The sequence below is a fragment of the Protopterus annectens genome, chromosome 11.part0 (genome assembly GCF_019279795.1).
Source record: "Protopterus annectens isolate FY-2018-M chromosome 11.part0, PAN1.0, whole genome shotgun sequence".
NCBI classification, from domain to species: domain Eukaryota; kingdom Metazoa; phylum Chordata; order Ceratodontiformes; family Protopteridae; genus Protopterus; species Protopterus annectens.
Window position 1 is genome coordinate 667988317 of NC_056745.1, and position 20631 is coordinate 668008947.

The 20631-nt window shown below is 40.0% G+C and overlaps 1 protein-coding gene across 5 annotated transcripts in view; it reads right to left on the reverse strand.

Annotated features, from left to right (window-relative positions):
- Positions 1-20631, reverse strand: part of LOC122815541 — a 704558-nt gene that overhangs the window by 292797 nt on the left and 391130 nt on the right. The window lies entirely within an intron of this gene.

A 20631-nucleotide genomic window follows, 5' to 3' on the forward strand; every position in this document is an offset into this window, starting at 1 on the left:
ACATTATCAGCTTTTAAAGTGCATACAACTTCTTTAAAAATGTTTGCGTTTAAACTTCTAAAACGTAGTAATAAAATTTCTCAATAACTAAATAACATTAATCAATTATACATAAAACATTAACCAACATACTTAAATTACTTGATGGTAAAAGATATATATAAATATATGTATTATTAATAAAAATATAATCCAATAAACAAGCTAAAAAATGACTGAGGCTTTTCTAAAATACGAAGGAAAAAGTTGTTACATGTTCTAAGGTCTACTTATTAAAGTTTTGCTGCCCTCAATTTAAGTACGGGTCCCAGGGAGATGATATCATTTAAACCAGGGGGGCTTTGTTGCCTCTAATGTAATTTGCCAGAATAGCTCCCTGTATTCTACCCTAGTCTCCCACATCCCACCTCTAGGATCAACATCCACCACTTCCAAAACAAAAAATTGAAACTTTGCTTTTGCACATTGGTTGGAGTGTTTAAAAAGGGCATTACTTTCTTTTTTAGTCCTCATTTCATACAGGTGTTCATATATTCTTTTTTTAAGAGGTCTCTCACTCTTACCAATATAAAATGAATTACATACTGTACATACAGCCAAATAAATAATTCCTTTCGTATTACAATTAACAAATGAATTCATATAAAACCTCCTATTCCTTGACTGTAAAAAGTAACTGTCACCTGTTGCTATATATGAACAGTATTTACAGGCCCCACATTTAAATAAACCTTTTTTTCTTTGATGAGCTATTTGAAACAAACTCCTTGTGACCCCTCTCTATTAGGTTTTTAATGGTGTTACCTTTCTTGTACACAAATTTCAATTGGTCAGAAAATATACCCTCCAAATCAGATATTTTGGAGAAATTTTCCCATTCTTTATTGATAATTTTCTTAACCAATGTAGTTTGTCCATCATAGGTCAGCACCATACTGTTGTTGTAAGCCACTGGCGTCTTGTGCTCACCTACCATTTCTGTATAGTTACTGTTATTCCCTAAAATGGGGGCAAACCTAGAATTCCTACCTTCTACAACCTCTTTAAGGAGGTCATTGAAAAGCTGGTTAGGGTACCCCCTGTTCAAAAATTTCTGAAAATAAGGGTGTGAGCTAGTAAAATGTAGGTAGGAATTTGAAAAGGTTTCCTTCCTATAAACCTTTGATACAAATTTATTTTCACTTTTGGTAATGGTAATATCCAGGTAATTAAGGGTATTCTTATCAAAGCTGTATGTAAAGTTAAAAAATTCTGTGGTATTGTCTAAATACTTAACTAACTCAATGAAAGAACTTTCGTCCCCTTTCCATAAAAAAACAAAGGTCATCTAGGAATCTCCCATAAAGTAACCAATGTTCCTTGTACATGGAATTGACCAAATATTTGTTTTCCCAATATGCCATGATTATATTTGCGTAGGTGGGGGCACATCATGCCCCCATCGCTACGCCCTTTACCTGTTTAAAGTATTCCCCTGCAAAATAAATAAAATTATTCTTCAATATAACTTCCATAAGGGTTAGAACGGTTTTAAATTCATTGTTCGTTAGTTCGTTGTGGTCAATCAACATTTCCTCAAACCATTCCATCCCTAAATCATGGGGAATACTTGTAAATAGGTCAACAACGTCCATTGTTCCAAAAGACAATTCTCTAATACACAAAGAATGGTCTAGCTTTCTTAACAAATCCCATGAGTCTTTCAAAATATTATTATCATTAGTTACCAGTTTCTTAAATTTCATGTCAACATACTTACCTAATGGTGTAGTGATGGAGTTGTCTGCTGCTACAATAGCTCTAAGGGGTGGGTCACTTATATCTTTGTGGGTTTTTGGTATGCCAAAGATAACTGGTACTTTTGGCTTGTCAACATACAGGTATCTAAAGGTTACTTGATCTATCAAGCCTTCTAACATTAAATCATTAAGAAGCAAATATATCTTTCTATAGGCAATACTGATTACATTTATCAATGTCCTTACATATTTATCTGTGTTGTTTAGGATTTCCATAATTTTTCCTTCATATATAATCTGTTCCATGAACACGACACCCCCACCCTTATCCGGTTTCATCACACGCAAGCCCCTGTCACTACATATATTGTCTAATAGTCTTTTTTCATCCCATGTTAAATTGTGTTTAACAAAACTATGGGAAAGTGAAGTTCTTAACGTGTGTTCCATAAAGTTCTCAAAGTTTCTTAATTGGGGGTGCAGTGGGGGGTTGTATGTACTCTTCCTTTTAAGACTGTTTGTGTAATTGGTCTTGTTATTATCATGAAACAGAAGTTCCAAGTTCTTTTGCCTAAGGAACATCTTTATATCTATCAACAGGTTAAACATGTTTGTTTTCTTAGTTGGAATGAAACCAAAACCTTTTGAAAGTACATTAAAGGTAGTTTCAGCCACTGGATAACTAGAATAATTATAGATGGTGAAATCCTTATAGGTCCACTTAAACCCAGAATTACCAACCTTGTCCACTAGTTCCACTTGGTTGAATTCCTCATTTGGGGTCTCCCCTGGTTTCCCTGATAGTTTTTTGAATAAGGGACATTGTTGTTCTTAGACCTAAGCCTCTCTGACCTCCTCAGTGGCGGGAACTCACTATCATAGTTCTCATTGTCGTAAAACACATCTCCATTGGTGTTGGTTACGGTTTGAAACCCCCCATAATTTCTACCAACTACTTTAGGTTTGGGGTAGTGCGTCTTAGTCCTATATTCATTTAAATCCCTTTCCATCTTGTTACATTTCCTATTCTGTACCTCAATACATTTAGTCTCAATGTTATTCAGTAATTTAAAATACTTGGCTTTTTCCTCTTCAGTGGTAAAAATTAAATCATTAACAATGCCTGTATTGAGTTGTTCAATTTTACTTTGCAACTTCTCCATCTCCCTATCATTGTTTTTAATAATAGCATTCATAATGTCCTTGCCACATTTCTCAAATGCCATTAGTAAATCATTATGAAAATCACTGCCTTCTGTAACATTGTTAGGGTATTTGAAGATTCTAGGACCCTTAGGAATAATGTTCAGTGATGGACAGTGCCTTAAATACGAGTTGTCCATTTCCAACATCTTGTATTTATAAAGAAAAAAGTCAAAATCCTGTATGTCCCATGGTTAACCGTTCTTGTTGCCTTTCTATGAAAGTCAAATTTTGCGTTAAAAACATCAGTAAACAACTTTTTTGTAGTACCTGTAGTTGTATTACTTCTAGCAGCTGAATGAGCATTTGGTGGCGAAATAGGGCTCCCGTGATCTTCCACCATTGCATTTTCCGGTCCATTCGGACTAAAAATCCTCGGTAACCCATCTAGACTGGTATTTGTTACACTATTCGCTTCCCTGGTTCTTTTCGGAGCTCCATAGACGGTAAAACCTTTTGCGTTGCGCTTCTCAGCTTCCTGATTGTCTGGGGGAGTAAAGGACGACAGTAACGTAGTCATTGATTGGCTCAACGGAGTCAGCAGACCGACCAGCTGTGTTAGCTGGCCCACCAGTTTACGTAGTTCCCCTGTGTCGGAGCTACGTTGCGAATTATCAGGAACAATAGTGCCCGTAGGTTCCATCCTGAAATAAAACCAGAACCACAAGCAAGGAAGTGTCCAAAAGCAAACTAATAATCGGGTAAAGGACACCAAAACGGAACCACAGGCACTAAAAACACCCATAAGGTGTAAGAGTGTAATTTACTCAGCGCTGTAACTGCTCAAAGAATAGTACTTTCCAAGGCAAACTGCTGCAAAATTAGTAGAGTCCACAAGGTATTTTTCGTTCTTAACGTTTATTCACATCCGTTTTCATCCACAACTTCATCAGAAACATTTAAGCCCTCCCCTACATACCTTATATAGTAAAACCAATTAGTGTTCAAAATTAATCACACACACGTTATCAGCTTTTAAAGTGCATACAACTTCTTTAAAAATGTTTGCGTTTAAACTTCTAAAATGTAGTAATAAAATTTCTCAATAACTAAATAACATTAATCAATTATACATAAAACATTAACCAACATACTTAAATTACTTGATGGTAAAAGATATATATAAATATATGTATTATTAATAAAAATATAATCCAATAAACAAGCTAAAAAATGACTGAGGCTTTTCTAAAATAAGAAAGAAAAAGTTGTTACATGTTCTAAGGTCTACTTATTAAAGTTTTGCTGCCCTCAATTTAAGTACGGGTCCCAGGGAGATGATATCATTTAAACCAGGGGGCTTTGTTGCCTCTAATGTAATTCGCCAGAATAGCTCCCTGTATTCTACCCTAGTCTCCCACATCCCGCCTCTAGGATCAACATCCACCACTTCCAAAACAAAAAATTGAAACTTTGCTTTTGCACATTGGTTGGAGTGTTTAAAAAGGGCATTACTTTCTTTTTTAGTCCTCATTTCATACAGGTGTTCATATATTCTTTTTTTTAAGAGGTCTCTCACTCTTACCAATATAAAATGAATTACATACTGTACATACAGCCAAATAAATAATTCCTTTTGTATTACAATTAACAAATGAATTCATATAAAACCTCCTATTCCTTGACTGTAAAAATTAACTGTCACCTGTTGCTATATATGAACAGTATTTACAGGCCCCACATTTAAATAAACCTTTTTTCGTTGATGAGCTATTTGAAACAAACTCCTTGTGACCCCTCTCTATTAGGTTTTTAATGCTGTTACCTTTCTTGTACAGAAATTTCAATTGGTCAGAAAATATACCTATCATAAATGTAGATGTTCGAGTGTATTCACTGCTGCAGTCATTACACTTGGGTTATCCTGCTGGCAGGCTACCTGCAGTCTGCCCGAATTCCAAAGACTAGGTCCGGCGTCGGTTGCTGTCGCCTCTTCCCTAACGTCAGTGCGCCAGGGGTATAAAAGATGCAGCAGACGCCTGTTTTTCTTGCCCCAGATGTCAGGTGCCCCCAAATTGGTAGGCTGAAGATTATGCCAATAAGTATGCATGCACAAAAATAAACATTTCCTTCATCTACAAGCAAATACACCACATAGGTTGTATAGGATAGAGAAGTACGGATAACTCCCAGCAAAGAAAAGGGGGATGGTGGGTGGGTAACCTGGACTGCAACAGTGAATACACTCAACATCTACATTCATGGTAGGTACACAACTGTACTATGTTCATCGTGTTTCACTGCTGCAGTCATTACACTTGGGTTGAATCCCAAAGCTGAAGTTGGGTGGCTGGGTCTAAATAGGATTAGAAGAGGCTATAAGGCCCTACAGAACTGCAGTGGCACAGCCTGGATTTAGAGTAGAGAGGTAAGTGGTAGTGCTTGGTAAAAATGTGCACTGAACTCCAAGTTGCAGCCTCTAAAATGTTTTTGGTTGGTACTCCTCTGAGGAAGGCTGCTGAAGTGGCTGCTGCTCTGGTTGAGTGAGGCCTAATGCCCTTAGGCACTGATTTGCCATGTTGTGAGTAGCAGAAACGAATGCAGTGGCCTATCCATTTTGGAATAGACATAGCATTTCCTTGTGATCCTGCAGCATATGCTACTAAGAGTTGCTCAGTCTTTCTGTAAGCTTTAGTTCTGTCCAAGTAGAAGCGCAGCTGTCTGTGTATGTCCAAAGAATGCAGGAGTCTCTCACCCTTATTCTGTGGGTTTGGATAAAAGGTAGGCAAATGAATGGTTTGGTTAAGGGCCACACTGGACATTACCTTAGGCATAAATGCCGGGTTCGTCCTGAGAGAAACCCTGTCTGGATGGAAAATGATAAAAAGTTCCACAGCCATGAGTGCCTGTAACTCTGAGACTTGTCTTGCAGAGGTTATTGCTATGAGCAGAGCTGTTTTCCAAGATAAGAACTTTATTTCAGCTGTATTGGCTGGCTCAAAAGGCGGCAGTGTGAGTTTTTCCAAGACATAATTGAGGTCCCATGCAGGTATTGGTGCCCTCCTTGGAGGTCTTATGTTTTTGGCCCCTCTGAGGTACTGTCTTAGCAAAGGATTTGAAAAAAATTGGTGGTTCCGTATTGTAATGAGCTGAAATGGCAGAGGCATGGATTTTAATTGATGAAAAGGATAGGCCTTTGTCCAGCATCTCAGTTAAGTATTGCAAAATCTGAGGAATATTTGGTACAAACATGTCAATTCCTTGTGCCTGGTTCCAAGCACAGAATCTTTTCCATTTTTCTGCATAAGAATTTCTGGTACTGGGCCTCCTGGCCTCCAAAATAACATCCATCACTGCTTTAGAGAGAGGTGTATTCTGAATGGCTACATTATCCGCCATGCTGCCAGATTTAGGGTTACGAGTTGGCTGTGCAGGATCAGATTGTTTTGTTGGATCAGTAAATGAGGAATTAGAGGTAATGTCCAGGTTGGGCCTTGGGTACCAGTGCTGGCGGGGCCAGTCTGGAGCAATCAGAATCATTTTTGGCTTCTCTTGTCTGACCTTTAGGAGTACCTTGGGGAGGAGAGGCAGAGGAGGAAAGGCATATACTGTTAGGGTTTTCCAGCTGAATGATAAAAGCATCCACTTTCCATGCTTGCTTGTGAGGAGTCCTTGTGCAGAATCTCTGTAGTTGGCAGTTGTGAGGGGAGTCAAATAGATCTATGTCTGGGCATCCCCATTTCTTTATTATCATGCTGAAGACTTGTGGATCCAGTTTCCACTCGTGGGGATCTGTGAGGTTTCTGCTTAGTTCATCTGTCAGAGTATTTTTCTTTCCTGGCAGGAATTGTGCTTGCAGGTGTACTTGATAAGTCAACGCGGTGTCCCACAAAGTCATGGCTTGTCTGCAGAGGGGGTAGGAATGAGTGCCTCCCTGTTTATGTACCACATGACTGTAGTATTGTCCGTCCTTATCAGTAGTTGTCCTGGATGGAGTAGATCCTTGAAAGCTGTCAGGGCATTCTGAACAGCTAGCATATCTTTTTGATTGATATGAAGATGCCTTTGGCTTGTGGGCCATGTGCCCTGAATACATTTTCCTGCCATGTGGGCCACCAAGGCATAATCTGAAGCATCTGTTGTTATTGACTGCCTGGCTGTGGGTAGGGTGAATGGCTGTCCCTTGTTGTGGTGACAGGCCTGTGCCCACCATCGAAACTCCTGTTGCAGGCAAGGAATGAGGGTAATTAATGTTTCTAGGCTGTGACAATGTTGAGTCCAAACACTTTTTAGATACCATTGTAGTTTCCTCATATGCAGTCTGGCATATGGAATTGGCAGGATGCCATGAAGCCCAAAGCCTGCAGAATTTTTCTTGCAGATAACGGGGTCTTTGTTGTCAACATTTTGAAGTAAGAAGTCAGTTGCCTTTGTTTGTCTGGCGTGAGATAAGCCATCTGGGCAGCTGTATTTAAGCTTGCACCCAGGAATATTATCTCTTGAGAGGGTACTAGTTTTGATTTATTTTCGTTTACTGTGTACCCTAGGCAAATCAGTAATCTTTTTACACACGCTAGATGCTTTAGTAGGATGTCCTTGTTCTCTGCTTGAATACGGCAATCGTCCAAGTAAGGATATATTTGAATACCTCCTTGTCTGCAAAATGCAATTACTGGTGCCAGGCATTTTGTGAAGACCCTGGGCACAGTAGATAAGCCAAAGGGCAGTGCAGAGAATTGGTACTGCATTGAGCCAGCTATGAATCGGAGGTATCTTCTGCAAGATACTGGCTGACAGGTTCAGTGCAAACTTCTCCCCCCCCTCCCCCCCAAAAGGAGAGATATCTATTCCAGAGGATTGTAGCCCCCCAAACATCTCCAATGCCCAGGTGAGAACTGCCCTCACTAAGGCAAAAAACACAGCATCCATGGGACCGGATGGTGTCCCCGGCTGTGTGCTTCACGAACTCAACGAGGAATTAAACCCACAGTTAGGACAGCTGTTTAATCTTAGCCTCACCTCAGGATACGTACCCAAGGAGTGGCGCACGGCGACTGTGGTCCCACTTCATAAGGGCGGTGCCTCCACAGACCCTGGAAATTACCGCCCCATTAGCTTGACAAGCCTTATCTGCAAAGCCATGGAGAGGATCATAATGGAACTCATAAATAAAGACATAGGGAACTTGCAGACTTTGGATCCAACCCAGTTTGGCTTTGTCAAAGGCAGATCCTGCCTCTTAAACTTGGTTGACTTTTCAAGACAGTCACCAAGGCCATTGATGAGGGAAAGGCAGTCCATACAGCCTACCTCGACCTGGCAAAGGCCTTCGACAATACCCCACTCGGGTATCATCGAAAAACTCATCAGCTTGAATGTAAACCCATACATCACAAGATGGGTTGCAAACTGGCTAAGTGACAGAACCCACAGGGTCAGAGTTGCTGGAGCCATGTCAGACTCAAAGCCTGTCACAAGTGGTGTCCCACAGGGCTCAGTCCTGGGTCCACTCTTGTTCGGAATCTACTTTTCTGAAGTACAAGCAAACACAGGAGGGTTATGGCTGACAAAGTTTGCAGATGACTGCAAACTGGGCCATAGTCGAAAACACATCTGACACAGATATCCTCCAGAAGGGCCTCACAGAAACGGATAACTGGTGCCAGAGCCATGGCCTGAAGTTAAACGCCAAAAATGCATAGTCATACCCTTCGGGAAAAACAAGGTTACCCCTAGCTACCATATAGGTGGCAATCCACTGAGCACAGAAAAAGTCATCAGGGATCTGGGGACCCAGGTTGACAGTAGCCTTCGTTTGACACTCATGTTGCTAAAGTAGTTAGGAAAACCTTCTATATCGCCCACCTGATCATGAAGGGATTCACATCTAGATCAAGGGAGGTCATCGTCCCCTGTACTCATCACTCATTAGACCTATGATTGAGTACAATGCCCGTTCGAATGTATCTGACCAGACACCTGCTGCAGCTTGAAAGGCCCCAAAAGTTCCTCACCAAAAGGATAAAGGGTCTCAAAATATGTCTTATGCTGCCCGACTGAAAGAACTCCAGCTCTATTCAGTCTCATACCGCTTGCTCAGAGGTGACCTGTGCCTGACATATAAGGCCATGTCAAACCCAGATTTGATGAATATGCTTCACCTCAAAAATCTAGATCCCTCAGAACCACAAGGGCGGAGACTTAAACCTTGACACGGTTATAAATAGAACGTGCTGGAGGGACAGATTCATCACCCAGAGACTCCCTATGCTGTGGAACAAAATCCCGGTACATGTGAGGCAGAGCACCTCTCTGGCCTTGTTCAAGAGGAATCTTGACCAATGGATGGGAGATTGCAGATATACCCCAGGGATTACTTCAGTGTCACTGCTTGACAGAGGCACAGCAAAATGATAGGCATAGTTTTTATTCAAACTAAAGGGGTGGCGAAAGCCACATAACTATGGGCTAGGCTTATAAATGCCCTTGGGCAGATAGCCTAGTATGAACCTATGAACCTATGGAATATGCAGGTATGCCTCTTTTAGGTCCAAAGTTACAAGCCAAGCCTTCTTGCCCAGCATGGGCAGAAGCTGCTGCAGCGTCAACATTTTGAATTTTGGAACGTCCAGAAATGTATTTAGAATAGACAGATCTAGTATTGGTCTCCAGGCTTGGTCTTTTCTGGGTACCAAGAAAAGTCTTGAGTAAAATCCTTGCCCCTGCTCTTGCTGTGGTACTTGCTGAATGGCCCTCATGTCCATGAGGGATGAAACTTGTTTTTGTGCCTCTGCCCATTGATTGTGTGGCAGGTCTGGCATACCTTTTGCCCTTGGAGGGTGTGAAAGTGGAACCTGTAGCCCTAGGACACTATATTCAAGACCCATTTGTCCTGGGTGATCATGTGCCAATTTTGAGAAAAAAGTGCTAGTTTTCCCCCTAAGGGGGCTGCCAAAAGATAAGTGCTTGGTGCTGGCAGAGGAAAGTCATTGGGACTGTTTCCTGTATGGCTGTGATTTGTCTTCTCCACTTTTGGAGGTAGAAGCGCCCCACTGTTTAGGTCTGTATGAGCCCTGGGGCTGGGATCTGCCTCTGGGGCGTCTGTATCTGCCTCTTTGTGGCCTGTCTGACACTGGAAAGGACCAATTCTTTGTAGGCCAGTTCCTGCTAAATCTGGGTGGCTGTACCTGTAAGAAATCCTTTACACTGTTTGCATAGATTTCGCTTTGTCCTCCATTTTCTTCAACACCTCCTCTGCTTTAACATCAAATAAGGTATCATGCTGTAATGGAGCATCTAATAATTTGCTTTAACATGATCAGGTAGATTCTGTTCCTTTAACCAAGCATGCCTCCTAATGACAGAACCTGTAACTGCAGCCCTGCAAGAGGCCTCCAGAGAATCAAAACCACATTGTAATGTATGCTTTCCCACTTGTTCAGTTGCATGCAATAAATCCTGCATTTCCTTATTTTTCTGCACAATCACAATGACAACATTTTCTGTTTTAGCAGTGACATTAAGTATTGCTGATATTTAAGCATATGAAATTGACAATTTAAAGCCCTCACAGCCAAAGCAGCAGAAGTGTAAACCTTTTTCCCCATCTGTCTAGTGCCCTTGAATCTCTATCAGAGGGGATAGGGGTTTTTGCAGTAGAAGCCTTGACCCCTTTGGGACCCTGAGAAATAGTTTCTGGGTCAGCAGCAGGGTTTTTATAAAGAAATTTATGTGAATCTGGAACCTTGCAGTAACTGTCTGGTTTAACAGGGGCATGAGGTAGAGAGTCAGGAGAAAGTCTGGACTCTGAAAATACATCATCTACAATGTCTAACACAGGAGGAATAGCCAAAGACCTGTACTGAGGTAGTAAAAGAAAATCTCTAAGCCTTTTCTTAGATTCTGGGTGGTCTTGGCTCTCCCAGTGGAAGTGATCCCTCATGGTATGCAGAGTTTCCCCAAAAGAATAATCCTTAGGCGGTGAGGCTGAAGGGATAGATTCTTCAGCATCAGAATCCTCATAAGGAGGAAGAGAGTATTCCTGTTCAGAAGAGGAGTCGGAGGAAATGGAAACCTGATCAGAAGATTCATATTCTGTCTCTTGCCTAGGCCTCTTGTCAGGAGGGGGATAGGAACCCCTGATCAAAGTAATTAGGTCTTCGGCCATTTTGAGCATCTGTTTTTTTAGGCATGGTAGTCTGTCCAGGAGAATGCTGTACTCGTTTCTGTCTTTAGAACTGCTTTAGTCTTTGCTTTGGAAGCTGAAGTAGGCTTTACATATAACTGTGTAGGTCTGAAAACACTCTCAGAAGCCGATGCCTGCTCAGCAGCTCCAGACCCATCTGAGGGAATAGCTTCCGAGTGTCCAAGTGTCCAATACCTTGAGTATCCAGAGGCCTAGCTGGCTCCACGTGGGAGTAGTCAGCGGCCTGTGGCTCTGAGGTAGCGGGTGCCAGGAACTGCTAAAGTACCTCACTGAGAACCGGCGACTGACTTAGTGGAAGCCTTGTCGTCGGTTTTGGACCTCCGATGCCTGTCCTTTTCTTTTTCCTTGCGCTTTTTATAAACTCTGGTCGTCAGCTGTTCCGACGGCATTATATAATTGAATCTTCGGCCAAAGTAATGAAAGGCAAAATCGTACCGATGCTTAATAGTGCGTTGGTTAAATCTAGCACAAAACCGACAGCTAGCAACGTTATGATCAGGGCCTAGGCAAGGAATACAGTAAGAATGAAAATCCTTATGAGGTATTTGCTTCCCACAAGAAATACAATTGTTAACTTTTTCTGACATCAGACTGGAGCAAGAAAAAAGTTTCCCCAATGGGGTACTTAGCTTTAATGAAGACTTTGGATCTGAAATTTGTTTTTGAAAATCTCAGGAGATGGCCGACCGGCACTTGTGAACTGCTTATACTTCGGGCACCGCACGGAAAGAAAGACTGAAGAAAATGGCGTCGGCTGCATCTTTTATACCCTTGGCACACTGACGTCAGGGAAGAGGCGACAGCAACCGACACCGGACCTAGACTTTGGAATTCAGGCCGACTGCGGGTAGCCTGCCAGCACGATAACCCAAGTGCAATGACTGCAACAGTGAAACACGATGAACATCACCCATGAATTACCACATAGGTGGCATCCCCCTTAATACAGAAGAGGTAATGAGATCTGGGGACCCAGGTAGATAGTAATCTCTCCTTTGACAATCATATTACCAAAGTAGTTAGGAAATCCTTCTATGTGGCCCATCTAATTACTAAAGTGTTCGTATCTAGAAATAAAGAGGTTATAGTGCCCGCCCCTCTACTAGTCACTCATTAGACCCATCATAGAGTACAATGCCCCATTTGGAATGTACCTCACAAGACACTTCCAACAGCTGGAAAGATCACAAAGGTACCTCACCAAGAGGATTACTGGCCTCAAACATATGTCCTATGCAGACCGACTGAAAAAACTCTGGCTGTACTCAGTGGCATATCGCTTACTCAGAGGTGATCTCTGCCTGACTTACAAAGCCATGCCCAACTCAGAATAGATGACATGCACCACCTAAAGAAATCCAAGTCACTGCGAGCCACGTGCTCTAGTGAGCTAAACCTCGCCACAACAATAAATACATTTGTTGAATACTAATCTGTGTCAAATGCTGATCTAAAAAATTTTGCAGGTTTTGGACAATGCCACAACACACTGGAAAAGGTGGCCAACTATTTATTACTAAAGTAGTCTTGGAGAGCTTTAGCTCTTTGCCTTGTGGTATTCTTACGGAACAGAGTCCAGTGGATGCAAAAGGTGACATTGTGCAATATCCCAAACACCACATGCAATACATATAAACACCCTGTGTGAAATGTGTTTACCATAGACAATGCAATTATTTTTCTTTGTAACCACTGAGGTCTAGTTCCCACGATGTTCACACAATTTCAACAATTTTAAGAATACATAAAAAACAAATGGGGTATTTAGCTGCCTGCTCTCTAACCAGGAAACCTAGACTGACCCAAAAGAATAACAATACAGCAAGAGAGAACTCAGTGTGCTGCTGAAGTGAAAGCACTAATGATAACACTGGTAGGCATCCCTTTTACAGCAAAGATGGAGCTGGCGTCCAGGTGTGTGTATGGGCGGGGGGATGTTGTGCACACCCTAGAGGAAAAGGGGAGTTCATCTATGAAGTTTGGCCTTATATGCCAGAAGTCTACTGCAGTGATGATCCATAAACCATAAAATGAAAATTCTTAGTAGAAGACACAGTAGCCTGTACAAGGTTGGAAAGAGCAGGAAATGTCTCTGTTCAATTCCTTTCAAGACAGAACCCATGCTGTCTTGGCCATAGGTGTACTGCTGAAATCAGGATGGCCCTGTTTTAGATTACATTCACTGATAAACCTGGTGCAACAGTATCTGAAGCAGAAAGTAAAGTTGTGTAAGCAAACTTACCATGACAGTAGACGTCTGAATAATCACTGCTGCAGTAGCTTTAGCTATATGGGATATATCCTGCTAGGGAAAGGACAGTCAGGACAGCTTACAAACCTTCAAGGGCAGCTTCTACATCCACACACCTAACCTTTAAAACCAGGTACAGCAGAACTTGTGGTCAGGGTACCAAGCCCTTCAGAGACCTCATTACAAAACGAGAGAGAAGCCAGCTAGAGCCTTGGAATAGGTCAATAAGGAAAATAAACAAGAGTCATCAGCCTGCCAACCAAAACTTTCAAAAATAGGGGATGGTGGGAGCAGCTATCACAGGAATGATCATTTGAACATCTACCGTTATGGAAAGTTTACTATAAAACTGTACTACGGCCATCATTTGATCACAGCTACAGTAGTCTTAGCTACATGGGTAGACTATCATAAATTGACAGACAGGATGAAATATATGGTTCCAGATGCCACTGGAGAATGGTCCTAGCAAAGCTTGCTCTAGATCTAGAGAAGGAATTTAATTTGTGTGTTATGTAAAGGTATATACAAAATACCAAGCTGCCACCCCTAAAATACTTCTGTGGCTTTTTTTGGAAAGGGTTGGACTCTCAGGGCCTGGGTATCACCAAAGTACAACTTCTTGTGTGGTAAAAATAACTCCGCACAAGAAGCTTTGAACATTCATCAAATCGCCCAGACATGGTGGTTGTAAAAAAAAAAAAAAAAAAAATTCTTACAAGGCTAATAGTTTTGCCCGACCCTGGAATCAAGGAATGGCAGACCCAGTTTGGTTCGGCATGACAATGATGGAATTTAACCAAGTGGATGGGTTAATAATTTGGCCAGTCAAGACATGTTTGGAGCAAACATCTCCAGGGACATATTACTTCTACAAACCCAAGAGGTATTACTTCTGGACGTAAAGAAAAAATAATTCACAATGATAAACAGGGTACTGTGTCTAATCCAGATTGTGGGTGTAATGCTATTTGTTGGCTTTCGGACGTTTCCCATAGTAATATTTATGATAATTTACAAACGTGAATAAAAGGCTGCTTTAACCATGTCTGGAATCAAATAGACAAACTGATAGTAATTCAAGACCTTATAACCAACATTAGTTTGGGTCCCTTAGGGACAAACAAACAAGTAAAAAATCTTCAGTTAGACCATGCTTTTTTGACTGAAAGTTCGAGACTACAGATTATTGAGAATTTATAAAATTCCAAATGGACCAAGACACAATCACTTATTTTCTAAGGGTTATACATTCATACCTGCTGTACCCTTTGCTATATCTGATTCGTTACTGGAATTAACATTATTCAAAAGGAAATCAATTCTGGTGGCGTTTTCAATAATACTACACAGGATGAGGTATTCCAACAGCCCAAGGTTTCATTTAAAAAGAAAAAAGTACATTTAATCCTGTTATGCTCCCAGCAATACAAGCATTTGAAAGGGCATGTTGTAGTGAGCATTACAAATTAGGGATAAAGCACAATAAAACTTTCAGAAAAAAAAAATATGCTTGATTTTAAGAAATGATAGGTTGCTACAAATTATTATGAAACCAGACAAAAAAGTGGTAGTACTTTTATAGTAAATGCTCTAGAATACTCAAGCAGCTATGTTAGAAATGCTATATGACACTGAATTTCATTTTGTGACAAGGAAATACATGTAACATTTCATACAATAATATAGACCTAAAAAAAAATTGGTTCCAGAGTTTTTTGGAATTTCCAAAATTCATAAATGTATTTTTAATTTAAAATATAAACAGATTGCATCAGCTAGTGCTCAAAAGTGTATCCCTTAGACACTTTTATTGATAGAAAAATAAAACCGGTATTTTAATAATAAATCCCACCGCATTAAAGATCTATGGGACTTTTTTAAACTAGATTAACCCGTTCAGTATAGTCAGAAAACAGTGGTTTTCTGATGATAGACCTGGTAGACTTGTTCACTTCAGTTCCAAGAGATGAAGGATTGGAAATTTTTCATGAAAGGTTGATTGGGTGTTCCTTTCTTTCTTCCTTCTCAAGAAATTCAGTTACTCTTATGATGTCTATTGTTTTAGTTAACACTTAACAGTTAAGGGGATGGCAATGGGAGCTGTTTGTGCCTCAATATATTCAAACTTGGTTTTATTTGTATGGAAAAAAAAAGCCTATATAATCAATACGGAGTATTTTAAAATTTGTAAACTATACCCGACGTATACCTGGAAAAAAGCCTATATAATCAATATGGAGTATTTTAAAATTTGTAAACTATGCCCGACGTACACCTGGAAAAAAGCCTATATAATCAATATGGAGTATTTTAAAATTTGTAAACTATACCCACCGTATACCTGGAAGATATCTTTATTTTATGGGAAGGTCCTGATGCAAATGTTAAAGATTTTGTGGAATATGTAAATGGTACTACTACATTTAAATTTACATTGAACTATAACAGTTGTAGTAGGAACTATCTGGATACCTGTATTACGACTGATGGCAAGGAGTTTGTTTCAAAATTTATTGAAAACCCACATTTAGTAACTTACATTTGCATTACAATAGTCTTCATCATATGACTTGCAAAAAAAGTCTAATTAAAGGGCAAATTACTCATGTGGCCCTGATGACTTCAAGTAAAGGGGATGTATACAATGAATTTAGGAAACTTGAAAATGTTTCTAGAGCGAGGTCACCCTTTTAAGATTCTAAGAGGTATTAGTGATTTAGTTCTAAAGAAATGGGGAAATATAAACCCCTACTTGGTGTAAGGTCAGAGGACCAGCAGGATAACGGAATAAGAAAATAAGAGATTATCCATAATGAATAAGAATAAAGCTCTTATTCTACAATATAATGAATGTGCACAGAGAGTCTGATACATTATTAACAATAAACTAGAATATCTCAATGGTTGTTCTTTATTACTAGAGATCTTGAGATATAAACCATCTTCTATATTTAAAATGGCAGCTAATCTTCAACAACTATTGGAATGTAATAATAATAACTAAAGGGCTGTCCCCACAGGGATTGGAACTAGTAAATGCATTGCATGTAAACAATGTGCCTACATGTTAGTCTAATACAATAGTGTCCTGGACAATAGTTTAAGGAGCAAAATTAAATTAGTCAAAGGAAACTGTAAATAGTGTGTGTGTGTGTGTGTGTGGGGGGGGGGTGATTTATCTAGCTATCTGCACAAGTTATAAAAAATGTTTATGTTGGGAAACTTGAACTTGCCTTGGTGAAAAGGAATTATATACACATATAGGATATTAATGTTAAGAATACAAATGCAATTTTTAAGCACTCTTTTAGCTGTGAAGGAATATGTGAATACAAATTTGGCATACTTGAAAAAGTGGGAAAAAACAGGTGGTGGTGGTGATTGGGAGTTAAGAATAGAATTAAAAAAACTGTTTAAGTTAAGTTTATAGGAAGCTAAATTATAAGTGCAGTTTATATTTGAAGGGTTACCATTTGATAGACACCCCAGATTTTTTTAAAATCAGCTGATTAATTTAGTTTATGGATATATATAGCAGAATTTCTTTTTTAAATCAATCTTACAGTGCTCTTTTTAAGAATTAAAATATTTGATTTCGGATGTTTTCTGTTGTGCGATTTAAAAGACAGGAATTTAAAGTTCGAATCTGCCCAATTAATATTATTATGGTGATAATGTGCCTTTAAGAACTGGTTATATAAGGAAATGTAATCAGGTTCAATTGTCAGAAGTTGTTCCAGGTTCAAAGAACGAAAGTGCTAAATATGTTATTCTTTAATAAAAGTGGTGTTTTTAGTCAGCTTTTTGATGACCAGTTTAATGTCCGAACAGACTTGGTTTTGCTGTCCCAGAGGCTAAACTGCATTTTTTTTTTCATTTGGTTCAAAGTTTTAGTCAGTCTGGCAAGATAACATCAGAGTTGTCTGTGGATATCCAGGCTATGGAGTATCCTCTTCCCCTCATTTCTAGGTTATGGAAAGAAGACAGGGAGATGGATAGATTGCCTCAAGCTAAACTAGACACCACTTTAGGTATAAAGGATCTGTTCTCAAGGAAACTCTCTTTGTGAAAACTGCAATATGGTTGACAAGAGCTTGCAACTCAGATCCAGACCATCAGCAAAAATGTTTTCCACATTAATCTCAACAAGTCAGACAGATGAGCCGGTTCAAATGGAGCAAGAATGAATTTTTTCAAAACAAAATTCAGATCCTAATTAATTAGCAACCATTTTTAGGAGGCTTGGAATGCAACACCCGCTTCAAAAACATTTTCACATGGGATTGCATTGAGAGAGGGGGATACATTGGTACATACTCTGAAATGGCTGGCAAATGTGCCCAGATGGAGGACTGAGAAAGATAACTCTCACAAGTACTACAGAACCACTGAAGCACTACCTTTAAAAGGGCCCAAGTTCTTGTTTTGGTACCAACTAGAAAATCTTTTCCATTTGCTAATAGGACTTCTTAGTAGCAGTTTTATCTTGCCTCCTTTAATACCGGTTTCTAAAACGTTTTAAGGCAATAATCCAGCCAAGTCAGCTGCAGTTGTTTCAAGCTGGGATGATTCAAACACCCCCTGCAGCACGTACAGTTGTGTCCCACTAACCATAACTGTATATGTTAGAGAAGCCTGATGTTACAGTACTGATTTTGGGTCTTACTGCCATGCAGAAGTCCATGACTGGCCTGATTTCAGAAGTCTGCATCATCCCCAAATCGACAGACATTCAAAAGACTGACGTGGGTGTCTGGGTATAAAAAGGGGTGTCCATCGGCACTACTTTCAGGTCTTTCTAAGCGGTGAATAAGCAGTTTGATGTACGACGACAGCATGACTTCCCTAGCTGTCTGAATGAGGAGGAGGAAAATCACAGGAGGCAGAGAGGAGATATGAGAGAGAGAGAGAGACAGACAGAGAGAGAGAGAGAAGAGGACTATCTTCTGAAAACTCCATTACCATTTCGACCTAGCAAGAGGGAGAAAAGTAATCAACAGATAGAGGGGTTGGAAGGTGAGAGAATGTAATGCAACACTGATCTACTCGAATATTTACAACTATGATAATTGGGACAACTGTCCTATGTTCTTTGTAGTTAATGTTGGGGTACAGATTTTTGGAAGATGCCCAAAGCACATATGTAGATGCAAGTCATCGGTCTGACCCTAGGTTTTGCAGGATGACTGTAATAAAACCTGCTCTAGCCTTGAAGACATTGACTAGGGTATAGAGTTTTTTAAATGTGTGTACCGAGTTCTATGTGGCTGCCTCTAGTATGGCCTGGGTATGGACTCCTTTGAAAGCAGTGGTAGATGCCCCATGCTTTAATATGCCAGGCAGCATTCTTTCTTTCCATGGTGGCAGCAACAGAACTTAATGCAGTTGGCTATCCATGGTATTGGTTTGTTTGAATACAGGCCTGTCCTGTTTGCCCTCTGCAAAAGCCACCAGTAATTCTTCTGCCTATTAGGGCTTTTGTCCTATCTAAACATCACCAAATCTTCCTGTGCACATCTAGGGAATGAAGGACTTCCTCTGCCCTATTCTGTGGATTTGGGAAGAAGACTGGCAAATGGTTAGCCTGATTTAGTGTAAGTTCTGATACTACCTTAGGCATAAAAGATGGGTTAGTTCAAAGGGTTACCCTATAACTTATGAGGTTCATAACTGAAAATACTCTCAAAGCCACCAGGATGCTGGCCAGAGTACAAAACTCCCCACAGAATTCTGAATGAATGCCAGAAGGCATTGGGATGCCCTTTATTCTGACCATAAACTGAACACATTTCTACCTTCTGTATATATACTACTCTAGACATAGAAAGTTGAAAGGAATTTAGCGTATGCTTACCGATAAACTGGATCCACTAAATGTTTTATCATATCTAAAAGACCTAAAGCTTTAAGATCCCTTACTACAGTGTTAAGGAGGGATTTAATTCAAGTTTATGAGCAAATACATAGCAAAAACTTCTAGTGTTAAACCGTACCACCTTCTTCCTAGTCACTTGGAAGTATCATTACAATGGACAGAGACACACAGCTAAGGATGACAAAGTCTGGAAAAGACTACAGATAAACATATAAAATATTACACACACACACATATATATATATATATATATATATATATATATATATATATATATATATACACACACACACACACACACACACACAAATACATCGACATCCGTAGTTCAATGTATTCGACACAGCAGGTGGTCACATTACTATGCATAGCAGAAAGTGAGTGATGTACGGTTACACTCTACGGGGGGGGGGGAGTAGCCCCCCTGCACCTCCACACTCCCTGCACATTAAATATATCAATTCAAGATCACGGTACAGTGAGGAAATGGAACAATTCCTTGTTCCTCAGTGAGGAAATGGGCCAATTCCCTGTTCCTCACCGAACCATGACCTCCCTGCACAATGTCAAACCAAAATACTCTACAACTGGAAACCTGACATGGGCATTTGAACTGTGAAAAGATCTCAACATGGTGCCAAACAATACACCGTTATACTGGACAGAGACCACCAAGGTGGGGGAAGAAGGAAAAGTTCTGAAAGTCAACATGGTTACTAGGTAGGAATCCCAAAAATCAATACCCCAAAAGTGAATTACAAAGAGCATCTACCTATCCAAATGTAGAATAAGAGTCTGACGCTTACACCTCTGTATGGCCCCTCATGACAACATTCCTCCAGACACTGTGGCTCAACAGGAGGGTCTGAACCTAGAGGTCACATCCTTTTATAGAAACATCATACAAAAATGCACTTAAAAAAAAGTGCCCCCAGAAATAATCCTTGCTCTAAGTTCACAAAGTAAAGGCATACTGCATTTCTGGCATACTTAATACAACCAGACAGCAGCAGTAACAAGGTAATTTTCATTACTTCACAGCCCAATTTTTCTCTGGAAAAATTAAACCCATAACTTGTGACTTCTAAACAGATTTAGTTCTCTCAAGTAAAACAGAATGAAAATTGAACACATAGCCTAGGGCCATTTCAGAAAGGTGATCTAGTTAGCAGACAAGAAAGGCATGGACAGGACCACATTTTGCAAACTCAGAGTAAAGGGAAAGACCCATTATCTTGGGAAAGCTTTAGGATATTGGAAAAAGGAACAGTAGCTTAAAAAAAAGTTTACAAACTGGGATAAGTCCTACCAACCTTAATCCTACTAGTTAATGAAAATTACACTTCCAATCTCAGCTCACAAGTAATTCACAGCACTTATGAAATTGCTACATTTACTTTTTGTACTAGTTTCA